General features: G+C 43.0%; 1 protein-coding gene across 1 annotated transcript in view; it reads right to left on the bottom strand.

The window, feature by feature from the left end:
* Window positions 1–15,139, bottom strand: part of kdm6ba (lysine (K)-specific demethylase 6B, a) — a 92,229-nt gene extending 77,090 nt beyond the window's left edge. Inside the window, exons 1-3 of the mRNA XM_085759799.1 lie at window positions 14,347–15,139; window positions 11,289–11,457; window positions 10,822–10,862 (exon numbers count right to left, since the gene is read on the bottom strand). The gene's annotated coding sequence lies outside the window, so the exon portion shown is untranslated. The remainder of the gene's footprint in view (window positions 1–10,821; window positions 10,863–11,288; window positions 11,458–14,346) is intronic.
* Window positions 15,140–16,862: the final 1,723 nt, after the last annotated feature.

Raw genomic sequence — 16,862 nt, 5'->3', positions numbered from 1 at the left:
GCCAGCCAGAAACTGACTGGGAGAGAGAGAGAGAGAGAGAGAAAACCCAGCTGACTCTGTTCCAAGCTACTCCCCTTAGCAACAGCCCTGGCTCAGCCTGCTCCCATTGGCCGCCTGACAGCATGCATCACAATCCCATGCATGGCGCCTAAGCCAATCAGGGGTTTCCTTGCAACTCTGCATTTTGGATTTCATTTTCACCATGGCAACACAACCCTGGTCTTGGCCCTGGATGTGGCCTGTGTAGTGCATACACACACACACACACACACACACACACACACACACACACACACACACACACACACACACACACACACACACACACACACACACACACACACACACACACACACACACACACACACACACACACACACACACACACACACACACACACACACACACACACAGAGAGAGCAGGAATAAAAACATGAAATAAGAAGTTGACAAATCCAGCAAACTGCTGCTCCACACCCATATGTGTGTGTGTGTGTGTGTAACAGAATGTGTTGAGGAGCAGCTGCTTTGTGCTGTGCCTTAGCAGCCTTGTGTATCTAAGTTACAGTAGGGGGCAGTGTGTGTGTGTGTGTGTGTGCACCTCGCTGGTTTGACATGTGCCAATAAAAACAAAGAAGAAGAGTATCTGCTCTCTGCTGCTGTCTACTTCTCACACCTGTATGTACAGTATGTACAGTATGTACCCCAGTACACATGAGCCACACTCCACACTAGCTTTCTAAGTGGAGCCTTGCCTGGATACACTGAGCAAGAGGAAGCAAACAAAGGAAAGTGAAGAGCTAGAATTGATGTCCATTCAACAGCCATTACATGAAACCCTGCTGAGTGTCCTCTGACATTCATCCTGAGGAGCAGACACACCGTCACACTCTGTGTCTCCATCTGCTAGTCTGCGTCCTCAGGTTCAAGTACACCAACCTCACCGTCCTGCACACTCACTTTCGCGGTCGGCAGGCAAAGTGTTAATCTGAAGCTCCTCTCTCACTCATACATTCACTCTGGAAAGGCTCCGTTTTATAAGTTGCTTTGGCAGCTGCGTTTTAATTACACTCCCCACAGTAATTTTGTTTACAGTCTTTCATTAACTTTATGATATGGAGGGACAGTGAGATCAGTGTCATGACTGAATTAGAGACTACTGCCTTAACACTAGTGTGTTGATGTTCTTTCATCTGCTGTGGCAGAGAGAGATGATTGAATGAGCAGGTATACAGTACAGAGCAGCTTCCTTTTCTAATTGTGCGTCACTGAAAAAGACTAAACTTTATGGAACAATCTGCACCTTCTTCTACTTTGTCTTTGCATTGTTGCAGCTTAATAAATATTACTGATACTGATGAGAGTATCATGATTTTTTTAAAAATAATCAAATATTCTGTGAAGGTTAGTTGATCTAAACATTTTGTCTATAAGGAGACATACAGTATGAAGAGTAGTAAGACTGATCAGATACAATGGCCAGAGGAGGAAAAGGTGAGTAGCCTACAGAGGGTAGTTCAATAGATGACATACATTATGAGGTTGGATGTTAAAACATATTTTCATCTGACACAATCAGGTCAGCTGGTGAGAACACTTTCTAACATGAATACAGTTCAATAAGAGGACTGCATTAATAGTTGAGGGTCTTTGTGCAAGTATCCTGACTATAATGTGTGAGCTGTTAATACATGAGCTGATAATGACTGAAGGGCTACAGCTGTATAGCATGTGTCTGGTCCAGCTTCTTAGATTATAAGACACGTACAAAGGTTGAAGTGATTCCTGTATCACAGAGGAACGGGCTGTGTAAGACAAGCCCTGAACATCACAATTCATACATTTCAAACACACACGGGCCGGTGAGCAGACACCAACAAGGTAACTAGCTATGTCCTCTTTGTTCTCGGTGAGGCGAGATGTATAAAGGGTGTGAGAGATATAAAGACAGGAGGAGAGAGATGGAGGAGGGCAGAAAGACAAAGAGAGAAGAAGTGAGAGAGGGAGAGAGACAGAGTAAGAGGCAGGCTGGCTCCTGGAGAATAAGCAGGAGCTGAGACAATGAATAGCAGCTCCTTTACAGACAGACATGATGAATGGGTCTGCTGCCTGAAAAGCCAGTGCAAAGAGGACGACAAGAGAAGCGTGTCTGTTCACCCACAGTGTGTGTGTGTGTTTGTTGTGTGTGCGTGTGTAACTACAGCAGCGATCCATCTGGGCCATTGTGGCAGTGACCACACTGGAGATATCCACTGTGACTCCTCCCACAGGACAGAACACAACCAGCAGCTCCAAAAACAGCACACAGGGTCAGTTGTCAAACTTAACAGCAGGTAATTAAAAGTAATAGCAGAGCTTCCCCTTGGGTTTGACGACGGCCGATGTATGTATCCCACCAACAGCAATTAGTCAGCCAATTACCCCGGGCCCTAATTATAACTGCTGTCCATAGGAAGGCTTTTGAGGGTGGGGTGGGGTAATAATGGCCTCTTATGGTCGCCGGTGTTTATTTAAGTGATCAATGATTAGCATGATCACTGGGAAAGGTCAGCACCTCACATGAAAGTCTCCCTGCTCAACTGAGTCTCTGCTTTTCTGGGGTTAATTGGTACAACATTAGCAAAGTGCTGTTTTCTATTAGCTGTGTGCAGACCTACATATTATAGGATGCTATCTTGGAGACCACATTGGATACAATTAAATCAAATGCCTACACACCACACATTCCTGAGGACTGAAGTCACTGAAGTCATGTTTATGGTCTGTTTCTGAGATGTCATGTTAACAGTTAACCTGTACACTTCTATGGCTCAGGTCAAGCTGAGTTCTTTTTATTCCATTCACATGAATAACACAAAGTTAAGCTGTTCTGATTTTAGGTCCTAGACAGCTTTTACATTATCAACATAACATACATGCTTCTGATAGAGCTTTACTGGCACCAGCTATAACTGCAGCACTTACGACATTGGATTTGTTGGGATTTTTCCTGTATTTTATTTTGGCTGATTCAATTAAAATCTATAGTACTGGTCCTCCAGTGTGTGTGTGTGTGCGTGTGTGTACATGTTTGAGCTCTCGGAGCAGAGGGCTTGGCAGCAGAGGCTCCTCTAATCGAGTTAGCTGTGATAACAGGAGTGGCAGCTGGCTTTCCAGGAATATACTCTCCTATTGAGCATGCACTCGCAGCAAGTGGATTTCACACATACATACACATAGATTCACACACACTCACATATGCATGCACGCACACACGCAAATGCACCCAGTGTGATCTACCTTTCTGTATCCTGGGTTTTAAAAATTCATGTTTGGTGCTGTGGGTCTTTGGACAATAAATGCATAATGCATGTACACACACTGAGACAAGCTTATTAACAAATTCAAGTGTACATTCACACAGTCTTACACACTCACAAGCCTAATGAGTTGCAGCCCTGTGTGTTCTTACCTGTCTTTATGTAGATGTGTGTGTGTGTGTGTGTGTGTGTGTGTGTGTGTGTGTGTGTGTGTGTGTGTGTGTGTGTGTGTGTGTGTGTGTGTGTGTGTGTGTGTGTGTGTGTTGAACTTGTTTGTGTGCTGAGACATTTAGGTAGGTCAGTAGGTAAATGACGTCTGCAGTGTCTGGCCTCCTTGTTTGTGTAACTATGAATACACCAACCTTAAAGCCATCTTAGCCACACAATAGTATATTTGCACTGTGTGAACTCAGTGACCTGTGTCACAGTGTGAACCTGTGTTACTCAGTTCTGAATATGTTTTGTATGTGTGATGATGGTTTTGCAAACAGCTCTTAGAGCCGTTTTTGTATTGGCTAACCTAAGCTACTTTGAGTCTGACCTCTAGCACTCAGCATATGTACAGCACACTGGTACAGTTTACTGTATCCATGTACTGTACTTGTATTGCTCTACATTGCCCCCTGTTGAATCCTGCTGGAATATATAGCGTAAGTACACACTGATAGAGAGGATCTCCTTCCCTTTAACTACAAGTCGTATAGCTTTAACTGATCAACACAGAAGACAACAAGAACATTTGTGTGCAGGTAAAAGCCTAGGTTTAAAGTCAAACATGAGATAAATCTATTCAGATGAAAATGAAGAACCATCTTCTATCCTCCAGACTGGTTCTTTGTTTCCTCTCTGGTCTGTTTGTTCTTTGAAATGGTTCAAATGCTGAAGCAGCACATGAACATACTGTGGTCAGATAATCATGAACATCACTAGTCCTTCATACAGTCACATTAAGGGTTAATGGGATTCATATTCTCACACTGGACGGTTAAAGTTTGGCGAACAAAGAACTGAAAACGATGGGGTGGTGGCTATGCTAACACAACACTTCACTGGAACAGCTCTCGTAGCTTGATTCAGAATAGAATAGTACATTACTGTAGGACCAATAACGAACATCACAAGTCAACTCAATATCGGCATAGCCAATTTCTGCATTTTTTTGGATGATCGGTAACCGTTTATTTTGACCGATAACTGATAAAATTGATTTATTTTGAAACACGCTCCTTTGGATCTGATGCAGCCGCCTCTCTGGCTGAAGGAGTTTGTGTTATTCGACAAAAATCTATCACAGATTTTCAGAGTGTACAAAAAACAGACAAACAGTAAACTGTATCCAGTCTAATCCCAGGTGTGTTATTCTAAATTTTGACACCTAATTTTTGATATTTACCACAGATGAATATCGGTTCTAAATATCAGTTTCCCTGATTACTAATAATCAGTATCGGCATCTACCCTGAAAAAACCGTATCGGTAGATCCCTATAACTCAAACAACCAGAGAGAGTACAGCAGTATACCAGAATACGTGGAATAACTAGAGCGATAAAAAGCTGTATTGGTCTTAGAGATTCAATCAGAACCTTGTTGTAATCGTACTATACAATGTTTAAAGTCACACTGTTGGTATATTTAACAGTTTTGATTATGACACAATAGCTCACTCCCCAGTACCCATGTAACTTTTATCTGACCTAAACACTGGACCTGGCACAGCCCGGGTGGAGGGGTGGGGGTGGGGGTCTTGGCTCAGGCAGTGAGTCTATCCTTTAATCTGTCAGACTAAACTGCGTTGCTGCTCAGTGCTCATATGATATTACTGTAGAGCTGTGTACAAAACAGGGACAAGAGGACAGTGCCAACACCTGAGCAGGTCAGTGGACAGTCTTCACTCCATGTGCAAATCCACTCAAGCAAAAAAAGGCCTCAAGCTCTAGTTCCACATCTGATCTATAGGATCCCTCTCCTCCAGCTCTTGTCTCTCACTCTTCTCCTGTGCAGCCTCCCTCTCCTCTTTCCCTTCACTGGCCCCTCACACACAAAGGCAGGGGGAGGCAGAGGTGGAGGGGGGAGGAGGAGGGGGAGGGGGAGGGAGGCACACAGGGCTGGGAGCCGTGGGCTTGCCCTGGGGAGAGAGAGGGTGAAGGGGGTGGATGGGGGGTGATGGGGGGGTAACAGGGGGTCAAAGGGGGGCCACGGGGGTGTAGGGGGCTGGGGGTAGGGAGAAACCTGAGAGGCAGAAAGCCAGAACAGGAGCAGGGGAGAGATGGTGGGAAGGGAGTGTCTGAGGGGGAGAGAGCTCTACAAACAGCGCACAACTGAGGTGATTTTTTTGTTTCCACTCTCAGTGGGGTTGGGGAGTGGGGTGGGGGGTTGGCAGTGGATTTGTTCAGGAAAGGGATTTGGTTTGGGAGAAGTTAGGATTTGATGAGATTTACATTTTTTTCTTTAACAGAAATGCACATCCACTGTCTACCAAAGCCTCTGTCAGCATTTTAGCCTCATGTCTGTTTTTAGGCAGAACATGTTCCCATGTTGTGTCCTCTCTGCCCCGGCTCCAACTGTTCAACACAGCAACAGCAACTACACACACAGTTTATCCTGCAACAAACCGCCTCAACTGAGTATGAAAGCAGGCTGACTTCAACAGATACAACAGAACAAAAACAACAAACATTCTGACCTACACCTTACAACACCTCTCCAGTGCAGAGACAGATCACAATCAATAGATAGATGAGGAAAAAACATTTGTATCTCTGTCTCAAAGCTGACTGACTGCTGCATGATAATCATATATTATGCATCAGTATTACTTTTGTTTCCTTTAAAGGGATAGTAGTAACATTTTGGCAAATTCGCCTGTTGCCATAATCCCTAGTCTTAGAAGTAGGTTCATTACCTTAAATTGTCGGTGAAAGCTGTTTTTAGATTGGCGGGGCAGAGACGTGAGCTGCTCAGCTAACAGAACGGAAGCGCATTGGTACTTTCACCTTTCCCTCATCAAACTCATCAAATACACAATCCAACCACTCCAAAACACTCTCATGGACAAGTTGTGACCTGCACATTCACCACGCTATGAAGTAATAACGTATAATTATGTAACATTACGACACATGAAGCAAATAATCGGAACTACTCGCGTTTTTGAAATCACTCCACCCAGCAGCCGTGTCTAGAATGTAGCTCAGCTACGCATTTGCCTCGGAAACAGTTCCGTCTCGTAACGTTACATTATTATTTCATAGCGTGGTGAATGTACAGGACGGTAATAACGGTAATAAACCTAGCCCTAAGACTTATTGTGGCAATAGGCCAATTTGAACTATCCCTTTAACATGTATTACAGCTCTCCCCATTTTTATTTTGTTGTTGGGCAGTGACAGTTAAAACACAACATCACTGTCTACCCTCCATAATTTATCAGCACCGCACACTAATCTACCCATCTGATCTAACCTTCAACTGCCAGAAAACCACTGAGAGGCCCCAACACAGGTGCATCAGCACTGAAACACTCCACAGTATTAGATGCACATAGCTGCACCAATTAATACAGTTATAGCACATACACACACACACACTGGTGGATGAGGCAGCAGATGCACACACACTTTGTGAGCACACACACAAATACACAGCATACCAACAGACGCCTGTGACAGTTGGGTAACGAAGGCCAAACAACAAGCACAGCAGAGAACAGGAGGCATGTGGGGCATCTTCCTCCTTGCAAAGGCTGACAACCCCCCCCTCAACACACACACACACACACACACACACACACACACACACACACACACTGCCTACAAAGAGAGCTCACATGAGAACAAGCACGCACACACACAAACCCGATGCCCTGTTTCACAGGGAGGTTATATAACCAGATAGGCAGAGGAGCTCTCTTTCTTCACACCTCTCTGCACATCTCTCCAGTCCCTTATCTTCAACTCTATCCGTTCCTCCATCCCTCCCTTTCTCTGTCTTAATGCTTATTCAGAGCCAGTTTTATATACATACACTCAGCATTTCTCAAATGAGATGTTTTTTCTCTGGCAGCTGTTGTTTTAAATAAATGAAAAGCCCTTTGATGACATAAACATGGCTGTTAAAGGCTTTAATATGGAGAATTTGGTAAAACGCCCTCAGACCTCCAGGAGGAGGATGATGTCAGCTCCACCTCTCCTCCCTACGCCACTCCTCCCTGTGTGATACCGCTGATGACGACAGAGGAGGAGGAGGAGGTGGAGGAGGTTGAAGAGGAGTCACTCCTCCTCCCTCTGTTTCCTGTCCTTCTCCTCACCCACTGCTTCCTGCCCCCCCCTCCCCCCGGGTATCCTGACTCAGCTCTCACCACCTCTTTTCCTGTCCCTCTCTCTCTCTGTGTCCTTCCTTCAAGCCTGTTCTCATTTGAACCAAAAGCATTATTATTTGTTTGTTCTTTTTATCCTCGGCCATTCACTCTCAGTGTCTGGGATGGTTTCACGCTTCACATGTGGCTTTATTCGACATCAGCAGCAGATAGAGGGAGGCTGGGAGAACAAAGACTAGAGAGGAGGGTTATTATTAGAACTGAAATATCCAAACTTCTTCATTACTGCTTTGACAGATTGGGGTTAACATGGGAAAACAAGATTTTTTTGGTAATGTTCAAACACCACTGAATGCTCTGAAGGCAAGGCATACATCATTTTGTGTGCTCCCACCATGGGTGTGTGGCACATGTGGATGGCACATGGACTGGAGTCTTTAGAGGAAGAGGAGGAGGAGGAGGAGGAGGAGGAGGAGGAGGAGGAGGAGAAGAGGCATACAGACAAAGGGGATGGGAACATGCTAAATCTTGATTTCTTTCCTACACACTACACACTGGCATTACCTGAGAAATACAACAAGATGCAAACTGGACAATAATTGACAACAAATATCCATTACTCATTCCAGTCAAACAATAATAATGTCAAAGCACCTTTCAACATTTTTGAAACAACAGCTCTTGGACTCATCTGAACCTCCTGTCATCACTACTCTTAAGATTCAATTTGTGGCTTGCTCCCTCCATCACTGTGTGCAGGACTGTGGCTTTACTGTGGACTCCTACTGCTCGCAGAGCACAGCTCTGCAGCTGAACATATGCAACTCATCTACCATGTCTTAAACTGGATCCTTGTCCAAATCAAACTGGTTCCAGGTGCCACATGTGGAATTATTTCAATTACAACCAGCCAACATCAAAAGCCTGGTGTAAAGGTGCTGCCAAGCTCTGCAAGTCAAGTATGGTGACAGCACCATAGCTTCAGATTTACTATTAGTATTAAAATGGACTTTTTGCAATTGTAACAACACTGGGGGAGCGCCATAAGTGCTGTGAGTCACACTCAAACCTGCAACACTTAAGGTACCAGCATTATAGCTAGAATATATAATATACACATACACTGAGAGTGAATGGCAGAGGATAAAAAGAACATACAAATAATAATGCTTTTGGTTCAAATGAGAACAGGCTTAAAGGAAGGTCAGAGAGATATGTGGTTCTGTATCTGTATACAAAAGAGCTACAAGCTATTTAATGACATAAGAGTTACACTATGACATCCAGAACTGAAAATAACAACCTCACTGCAGACACTGTGAGGTTACATTCACATAACAAAACCACTGACTTAACTGCTAAGACGAGAGTAGAGAGACCTGTGCAGTTCAACTAGAGTTACGATTGATTAATTGTTAGAGAAATCTTTCATACACTGAATTTCCTTAATCAGTACTGGTGTAATTAAAATAATAATTGACCGTTTTCTTACTGCATTGCTCTTGCTTCTTTTTTCTCTCTAACCCTTCTTCTCTTCTCTCTGCATATTAACACTATGTTGTATAAAAAAGCTTTTGCAGCCCAGCTGTGCTTTGTGTGTATGTGTGTATCTGTAATAGAGTGTGTCAACTTGGTCTCAAGGTTTGTGCAAATTTATGCATGTGCATTTATGTGTGTGATGAATCTAAATCATGGGCAGCTGTTAATGTGTGTAATAAAGCTGAGTGGGCGAAGTGATGGAAAACCCCAGGTGTGTGAGAGTCGGCAGGGTCCTGGGAGACAGAGCCAGCGTGTGTGTGTGTGTATGTGTCTTTGTCCCAAAGGAGATCAAAAACAGTGTTTGAGATGTGTGTCAGAGCGTGTTTGAGGACTGTGTGTAAAAATGAAACAGAGCTGGTGTTAGGTCAGCTGTGTGTACACTTAATTTAGAGTGTTGAGTGTGTAAAGCTCGGCTGAAGTGTGTGCGAGTGTGTATGTGTTGGCTGTGCACCCAGTCCCAATTAATTAGTAGCTGTGGTGAAAACGTCAAGACCCACATCTACGAAAACGTGAGCTACATTTTTAGCATAAAAGCTATAAAACAGGCCATGGATTTATAGCTCATAATGTTCAGGCAAGCAAATATCAGGCCAACATAAACAGAAGAAAACACTTCACGGGGCAGACCATTTTAAATATTATGGTCAGTAAATGTGACGTATGCTTCATTCTGATTAAAAAAAGAGTGTCACATCGAGTGTGGTTCAACCCAACACAGACTTCAAAACTACAAGACACATTTTAGGCGTTAAGATCTTACACAGAAAGTGTAAAAATCATACACTGCAATATTACTGGATTTGCCTCCTTTTATAACGAAAGGAGACAAAATCTGCATGTATGTTTTCTTTGCTGGAGCAGTTAGGACTGCTGAGATGGAAACAAATTCAAAGATTTCTAAATTAATCTAATCCCAGACCAGCGGGGTTTCATACAGTATGGCTCTACTACTTCTGCTCTCTAAGTGAAATGCCTCAGTCCCAGGCATGTCCAAACTGTTCCTCAAAGGGCCGTGTGGCTGCAGGTTTTTGCTCCAACTCACCAAGAACACAGTTTGACCAATCAGCTGTCTGAAGACTGAGATCAGTTGATTAGATGAGTCAAGTCTGGTGCTGCTGCTGCTTGGTTGGAAAGAAAACCTGCAGCCACACTAGAGCTGCAACAATTAATCGATTAATCCAACAATAATCGATTATTTAATTAATCGTCAACTATTTTGATAATCGAATAATCGGTTTGAGTAGTTTTTTAAGAAAAAAAAAAAGTCCAAATCCTTTCATCTTCTTAAGTGTGAACATTTCTGCTTTCTTTGTTCCTTTATGATAATAAACGGAATATATCTTTGGTTTGTGGACAAAACAAGACATCTGAGGACGTCATCTTGATTTACATTTTTCTACATTTTTTAACAGTTTATTGATCAAACAACTAATCGATTAATTGATAATGACAATAATGGTTAGTTGCAGCCCTAAGCCACCGGTCCTTTGTGGAACAGTTTGGACATGCCTGCTCTAAACTGTTGCTGCCACAGTAAACTACCAGACAGACAGAAGCGGAATGACAAACATCCTGAAAGAGACCGAGTCAGGCACATCCCCTCCCATGTCACTGCAGGCCACAGGCAGGCAGGTCAAAGTCTGGAGAAGAAGGTTAAACGTCTTACCTGAGCAGGTGGCGGCTTGCAGACAGATGCAGATGGCTCCCCTGCAGGAAAGACACGTCAATGTGTAAACAATGAGTCTGATAATGATCAATCCAATTAGCCAGCTGTCATTAGTTATCAGTCACCTGCTGCAGGTCAGTGGTGGGAAAACCAAGCAAGCACCTGAAATTGCGATGCATTAATAGCACAACATTGCAGCTGGAATATTTTCACCATGCTTTCAAATGTTAGTGGATTATGATGTTGACTGTGACATTGAATACAGTGCAAATTTATTCCACATGTTTATTCTTGTGTTAAAGGAAAATGTTAGCAGGTAAATACACGGTTATATTTAATGCATTTAAAGCCCACAGACCAAACAATTAGAATAAAAACAAGAAGTCCAAGTCCACTGCATCAAGACTATTCCAGCACTTTAATAAAACAAGTATGCATAAAGATGTAAGTTGTCATGTCCATCTTACCATCACTGAGTGATGGAAACAACAGTTTCCATTCCCAGGCTGTGCTGTCCATCTTTACTGGCTTATGTCTTGTCCATACCTGGCCGGTCAGACATGTCACCTATGGCTTCAGTCAGGCAGTGGTGGTTCTTCACACACAGCACAGCAGTGTTTCACCATCCTCCCTCCTCTGTGAAAGAGAAAAACATACATCAACCTTTTTGATCAGGGATAATAAAAAATTGAAGTGCTAATCAAGTGGAGAATTTGCATCTGATAACGATCGACAAAATGAAAATTACGGCAAGGGTTTATCTTTAACACACATTTAAATGGCTGTAATAAAACTTACACCACAACAGCACTAAATGTGGCAGTTTGGTCTACTGGTTAAATTCAGACTATTTAACTATATTGAGAAACCACAGTCTGCCCTCTGCACTGTGAGAAAGAAGCAGCTGCTCACAAAGGAAGTAGAGGATCACAGATGGCCTAAGAATGTGTCGCCATCTAGAGGAAAAACACACAATCTGGCACTTCAGCAAACACACTGGATATATATGAGCTCAGCATCAATATGTAACTCATTTCATGAAGTTGTAGACAATGTTAATCAAGGAAAAATCATCTCTTCAAGTGCTATGTGTGTAATGTAATGTGTAGGTGAGGAAAGGAGGCAGGAGAAACAGTAGGAGCTGAGGCAGTGTCTGTCACTCCATCACTCCACTGTCACATGTTCATAACTACATAAATTGGCTTCATTGTGACTGTGAAAGACTGTGACTGAGGAAACGTCTGTAGTGTTCGGTTTACACCGACAGGCCATGCGTGTATTGTATTTTTTAGCTTTATTTTACTAGTGTATCAGGCTACATATTCTGTGGGTCATTCTAAAGGCAGTTTTGCAGCCCGACACCTGTCAGTACCACACTTCACCAAACATGAATTAAACCGCCTGGCACATTTAGAGCTAACTCAGACCAACGCACTCCTGTGTTTGTTTATATCTATAAACTTTGCATTTACTAGATACAAAATACAGCTTACCACTTTGTCCTAAGGAGACGCACATAAGGTTCTCGGTCAGTATAATAACTATAAAGCCGACTTTTTTCCCCCAGCATTTCAGTTCATTTTTGTTACTGTTTTGCTCTTTTTTCCGCCGCGGTTCATAGTTAGCTAGCTTAATTGTTGCAGCCGTGTAGAAACCTGGTAGAAACTTCTCTAGTTGCACTGCATTATGGGACATTATCAACGACACTGAAAATGAAGGTGATTCTGATGTTGAATCACTTGGGCTTTTCCTCCTGACAGTTTTAGTACGAACCTTTTATAAACAGTCTGTGGTACGAACACACAACGAACTCAAACCTCTGTGATTCAGTGATTTCACGTAATGAAAGGTGACCCACACGTCGCTGTGTGGCGCCATTGTTGCGGTGCGCGTGCCCAACTGGAACCAAAGAGCGTCACGTGCGCTTTTGCAGAGGATTAATATGCTGACCCCGGGCTAAGGTCAGCTAGGGGCTGTGTAGGTAGCTCATCAGAAGAAGAAAAAAAGAAAAAAAAACTTTTGTAAAATAAATAAATAAATAATTGAAATTCTAATCAAAACCCTATTTAGCATATTTAAACGTGTGTGGTCGTTGTTGTTAATGTTGGTTTCCTCTCTCTTTCATTTATTAATTATATGCAGGGGGCGTCCAGACTAACTTTATTTTTATTTATTTATTTTTTTACTAGATGGCCTCTAATTTAAGATGTTAGGAGTGCAAGCAGAAAATCTAAGTGTGCACAGCGTAATTCGAAGCAAATTGACATTTATTTCACATAAATACTTTGATGATGATCCTCGTGATCTTCTAAATCATCTGCCTCACTAGACTAAGGTTAGCAGGGAGAAAGTATTCATCCATTGTTCGTTTAGCCAACGTCAAAATTACTGATTGCACATGCGCAAGTAGGTGAAAAATTTACTTGCATTGTCTAAAATTTTAGGGAACAGATGGCCACATTTAAGGGCAGTCTGGAGCCCGGATTTGAATTAAATGCACGATATAAAAACATTTCGAAACAAGCAAACTTAAATTAATTACACTCAAGGCCCACTGCAGACACAGCCACTTGGCGTCAGCAGTGAAAATAAACTGTAGATTAGGACACTAACAGGTCATACAGTAGGCTATATGAGCTGTGTTGGGGCGCCACCCAGTGGACAAATGTGAGCAGTGCTACAGAACAGCGAGGAGAGGGGTGGAGACAGAAAATAAATCCAAGGGAAGAAAATTCAAACGCTCTTCCTGGAAATAGTAGAGAACCCGCCACAACTTCACCACATGACATTTGTGAAAGAAAATGCGACACTCCTTTCTCCGATACCAGCCAGCCCGCATTTCATTCAGTTCTACGTGCTATCCACGCAATAATCACCAAAATATCACCATCACACGTTGCGTATCACACCCACGGACACGATCCGTCGCCTTTTTGTGCTTTTTAGAAACGTGTAACGAGATCAACAGTCGGTGATTGCGACATCACCAACTCCAGAGCTACCTTCCCGTAACTATTCCTTCTTCCTTACCGTAAAAACATGACATCACCAACGGCAGTTTCAATCTCCATTTGGGGAGAAGAGATCAAACAGCTGTCAGCAACATAGTGAAATGTAACCGCTGCAGTGTCTAAACTTATCGGCCGTATCCATGTAAAGTTAGACATGTATTGCCGATTACAGTGTATTTGCAAATTATGTAACCATCAAACCATCCCCCAGTGCACAGATCACCACAATGATGAATCCTGATGTTTTCACACAGATGTGTGTCTGTCTGATATTCAAAATCTTGACTTTACAGGACTTCCGACCGTCTCCCACAGTGATTCAGATTCTCGTGTATTTTCGCTCTGATGTTGATCGTGTCCCTGTGAGATTTATTACAGGATGTGATACTGGAGTTCAGGTTGTTTTCAATGGAGGCTCATTGGTTCCCCCCGTTACAATTAGGTAATAAGGGCTGGAGCCTCACATGTCAGCGTGTATGCCTGATAGGAGTCATACTGTGTGCATCATGCTTACCTTTTATGTGCAATCCAAAAAATCTGCTGGGGAGGTGCCGTGCTGACTCTGGCTGTTAAAACACTGTAATAGTGGCAAATCTGCAAAGCAGTCCATCTTCTTTTCCAGGCACGGATGACGCAGCCCCCTAAAATCCCTCTCCCAAAAAACATGAAACCCCCATTCAATATCCATAACGCGTTTAGGTGCAGACGTCGACACGGGGAGAAGTGTACACGCAGATAGATCACAGCCCGGGCTGAGAAAATGTGGATGTGTTCGCCCATGGGCAAAGACATGACGGATAGACTCATCACTGGTCCTGCATCTCTGCACAGTCATATCGCCTTTTCTGAACGACTGTACAGCTCTTTTCCCTCTCTGAAGACCCATCTGGTGAAAAATCGCCAGCTTCTGTAGCCTGAAAGGCAGCGAGGGGGCTGCAATGGGCACGGATACCTCAATCATCCAAAAACACAACTGATACCATTTCATGGAGGGGAATGGTCCACCGCGATCCGCGCAGGCAGTCCTTAAAGAAATTGCGCAGTTTTTATTCCATTGAAACGGAGACTCTTTCCCTTCTGTCCCCGTTGAAAGGCTCTTTCCTTCCTCCTCCTCCCTCCCTCCTCTCCCTTTCTCTCTCCTTCTCTCTCTTCCCTCATGCAGGTTTATTTTCGGTGGAAGAGTCTTGGACATTAACTGCCCCGCCTCCATAGTCACTGGCAAACACACAGTACAACTTGCCCAAATTCCATTATAAACTACTATTCAATGGAGAACAACTGGACCCCAGGTTTTCCCCCTTGTAACTATTTGGTTCAAGAGTCAGGCTCGCAGTTGGAGGTAGGAACTGTACTTCAGGGGCCAAGAGCCACTTGAGGATTCAGAAGTTGTTATTTGGAGATGACTGGTAATTTTGTCATTTCCCAAGAAACTTGAAACTGGGACAAGAGCATGCCAGGAAATGAAATTAAAGCACAAGACAAAGCCATCAAGGGTATCAGCTCTGAGACAGAGATTCAGTTAGCTGTCAGGGGTGCTGGGTGTATTGTCAGGGGATCAACACCTGCACATGGCTTTAATTTAGATAATACTATCCTCATTAGGAAACAGCATAATGTGAATAGACATGTTCCGTTTCTCGTCCTCTTAAGTGACAGATAACATTTTCAAATCCAGACCTCTTTACGTGATTAACTCTGGATTCCCACATCACTGACATTCATTAATGTCCACAACATTTCTTCTAAACACAGGAATTTCCAGAGGGGCTGTTTCTGAGTGGATAAGCAGATGGAAGAAGTTGGCTTCCAATGCCCTCAAGAAATGAATATTTCTGCGGACTGGGAGCTTTTGAAAACCTTGGCTCCAAACTAAGGCAGCCACTGTTTGAACACAGTCCCCACCTCTTACAAAATGATAAACATTGCAAATTCGTGTGATAGGAGCAGTTGTTTCTAAACCGACACAAAACTTAAAATACTGCATTTCTGTCCTGGAATATGCAAATTATCCGTATTATAGAGGAAAGTTCATTAATACAGTATAACAATTACAGCTCAAATGTTTCCACACCACATTTACATTCTAGATCATTTCAGCTGAAGCGTTTATCTAAAAAAAAAACAAAAAAAACTCCCTAGTCCGATATTTTTGTTACGACCAGCCCTGAGAATAAGCCAATTTGAATTTGAATTCAACATGTTGCTGTGAGTGCCCCCTCCATCTCCAGCCCCACCAGAGACCACCAGAGACACACACACACAGACCTGGGTCTGATAAAGAGGCTCTTAAACCCTGAGGAAGTCTGTGTTCAGTCTTTCAGGGGGACAATCCTTAAGTCTGAATACAACCTTGAACTCAGGCCCCCCTCTCTCTGTTCCCCTCTCTCATTACTAGACCATTCTTCCCCCCGGCTCACTTTCTCCAGGGTCGTTCTCTTGTTTTTCTCTCCCTCCCTTTCAGGAGTTTGGGCTGAGTCCTTTTCCAATGGGGAAGTCCGGGCCTTCTCCCTCACAACGCTGACCGACTCCAAACGTCTTGTCTGTGAAGCTTCATTAGAATTCATTTGTTTGAATAGGTTCATTTCTCCTTCAGTTGCTCCCTCCCTCATTCCTCTTTTTCAGCTCGGGGAAATGCGTATTAGCATAAAAATATCTTTTACCTCATCTTGATTAGCTGCATTGTTTGCATGCACTTGTGCCTGCATGTGTGTGTTCTCACTGTGTGAAAACCACAGTATCTGAATGTGCCAAACCAAACCAAGTCTAATTTTCATAAAATTAAAATTGGATTCCATAGTTTTAAAGATTTTTTTTTATTTTTTAATTAGGGTTACAGGCCTGTATCTGTTCATTTAAACTGATCTGGGTTTCCTTGACTGTCTGGTCAACAAGTGCACAAAGCCTGGAGGTGATATATTATGGGCTTCATTCAAATAAAGGTAATATATCTTGAAATTCATTGTATTACAAAAGTGAAGCACTAATTTCTGATGATTGTATCTGGCCGACATTTTGCAGATATTTTATTTC

The sequence above is a fragment of the Trachurus japonicus genome, chromosome 18 (genome assembly GCF_045865225.1).
Source record: "Trachurus japonicus isolate A0001 chromosome 18, Traja_1.0".
In the NCBI taxonomy this organism is placed as follows: domain Eukaryota; kingdom Metazoa; phylum Chordata; class Actinopteri; order Carangiformes; family Carangidae; genus Trachurus; species Trachurus japonicus.
The sequence above is the reverse complement of the archived record's forward strand: the minus strand, read 5'-3'. Positions and strand labels throughout refer to the sequence as shown.